General features: G+C 40.8%; 1 protein-coding gene across 1 annotated transcript in view; it reads left to right on the plus strand.

Moving 5' to 3' along the window:
- Positions 1-2253, plus strand: part of LOC102824265 (substance-P receptor-like) — a 316500-nt gene that overhangs the window by 304040 nt on the left and 10207 nt on the right. The gene's annotated exons all lie outside the window — the stretch shown is intronic.

Genomic DNA, 2253 nt, shown 5'->3' on the forward strand with positions numbered 1-2253 from the left:
GTACCCTTAGGGTTCCTAGATATTATTTAATAAATCTAGATTCTATTTAATAAACCCATCAATCTTGATTTGAAATGCTAAGGATCAGAAACTTGGAACTGTTGATGTATAAACAATGAGGTAACTCCAGCGAGTGAGACAGCAGTAAACCTGGATTTGTGAGTATTAAGAACAAGGAAATCTGCAGGATTTGGGGAAAGCATTCCACATTCAGCAAGCTTATCGTGTAAAATGTGTTACAGCCCCACTGGCTGCTTAGAGGGGTGAAGTAGAGGGAACAAAGACAGGAAGATCGGAGAGTTTGATGTCCTTTAGCAGAGTTTAACGATTAAAATCAATATACTGCGTTCCCCCAAAATTACACATGTGATCAAGTGGGAACAGAAATAGGTTCTGACTTCCCTACAGTCTGTGCCTCTTGCAGTCATACCTGGTTCTTCCTGTGCTTCACTTCTGGTGTTCCCTTGACCCTTTCATTGCTTCTCCCTCGGCAGATATTAATTCTGAAAGCTGGTAAAATCTCACTTGGCAGGAACCTAGGAAATAAGAGAATCAAGAGTCAAAACAAGAAAGAAAGAAAAGCATATAACCCCACAAAACAAGATTGTGTTAGGGTCATTGACCTCATTCTAAAATAATGATCTGGGCAAAATATTTAACTAAATTTAGTTACTTTAACCAGTTAACTAAAATCTCTATAAAACAATGTCAATTCATTTACCCTACAATCATTTAGAATTTGTTGTGATTTGGACACTATTTAGGGTGGCACTTATGATTTCTATATTAAAGGGGTTTCTCTTGACAAGGTTTGTTGTTGCTGTTACTAACTGTCTTCAAGTTAGTTCTGACTCATAGCAACCCTGTATAGAGTTTCCAAAGAACGGCTGGTGAGCTGAACTTGCAGTTGGGGTTCAAACCAAATTTGCAGTCCAAGTTCACACCGAACTTGCAGTCCAGCGCATTAACCCACAGCACCATACTCTTTGATGAGGTTCAGGGGGATGTATTTAACCTCTGATGCTGTCCAAGGATCAAACGTAGCTTTTTGGGGTTGAGAACAGTGTGTGTGAGACGCAGAAAGAAGACTTATACTCCCCCAACTAACGCTTCCCTCTGTTATTCTAAATTATTCCTATTCCAGAAGGAATAAACCAATTCTCTATTGACTATAACATTTCTTAGCTGAAGTCAAGTCCATAATTTTGCAGTTTTCAAATAAATAGCAAAGTCACATTTTCTTCATAAAGTAAAATATCTGGTAAATCATATGTTAACTAATTTATCTTAGCATTTGCCTTGTGTTTCTGATCCATGATCTCCCAGAAGACATTTAATGAAACAATAAAATTCCAAACAACAATGAAGTTCAAAGAAGCTTGGGTACCTTGGATATGAAACTGTCGTTTCATTGCTGTGTAACAGAATATCTTGGGAATGTTTAGAATGATCATTTTCTGTTCCCACACCCAGAGCAAGGCTCACTAGACATTGGTCATTTCAACCCAAAGGATTGCCAGGTGCATCTGGGGTTGTGAAGGATTGACTAGAGTGACTAGGACACCAGTAGTATCCTCATCACTCCACTCACGGGGGGTGGGGTGGGGGGGGGGTAGGGAGATTGTTACAAATGCAGATGAAATCCTCAAGCCCACCCAAGATGTGCTGAAACAGGAACAAATGCAGCCATCTGCCATCTGTAAGGCTAGTTGGAGCTGCAAGGTTGGTGGTTCAAACTCACCAGCCACTCCTCAGAAACCCTACACAGGATCACTATGAGTCAAAGCTGACTTGATGGTACTTAACAACAACAACATGATGCATAGCAGGTCTCAGCAAAGCTTCCAGACTAACACAGACTCAGAATAAAGGCCTGGTGATCTACCTCTGAAAATCAGTCCATGAGGATTACTGGTCAGAAAGAGACTGGAAGAAAGTGAGACTATGGCCTTCAGCCACCCTTCAGTCTGAAATGGGAGTTACCTTCGTAAGCCCATTTTCAGCCAAGTGATAGGTAGGTATATAGAGGAGACAACAGCATTTGTAAGGTGTGTTCACTATGGAATGGTCAATCATTCAAGATCAAAAGGGGAACATTTACCTCAGGACAAAGTTGAGGAGGGAAGGGAAGGAGGGTGGAATGGGACTAGGAACCAGAGAGAGGAAGAGGGGTAACTGCTGCTGCATGGAGGGGATTGCAGTCATGGAGATGAAAGAAAGTATATGATTTGTTGAATGATTTGTAAAACTGAT

The sequence above is a fragment of the Chrysochloris asiatica genome, unplaced genomic scaffold (assembly GCF_000296735.1).
Source record: "Chrysochloris asiatica unplaced genomic scaffold, ChrAsi1.0 scaffold00151, whole genome shotgun sequence".
In the NCBI taxonomy this organism is placed as follows: domain Eukaryota; kingdom Metazoa; phylum Chordata; class Mammalia; order Afrosoricida; family Chrysochloridae; genus Chrysochloris; species Chrysochloris asiatica.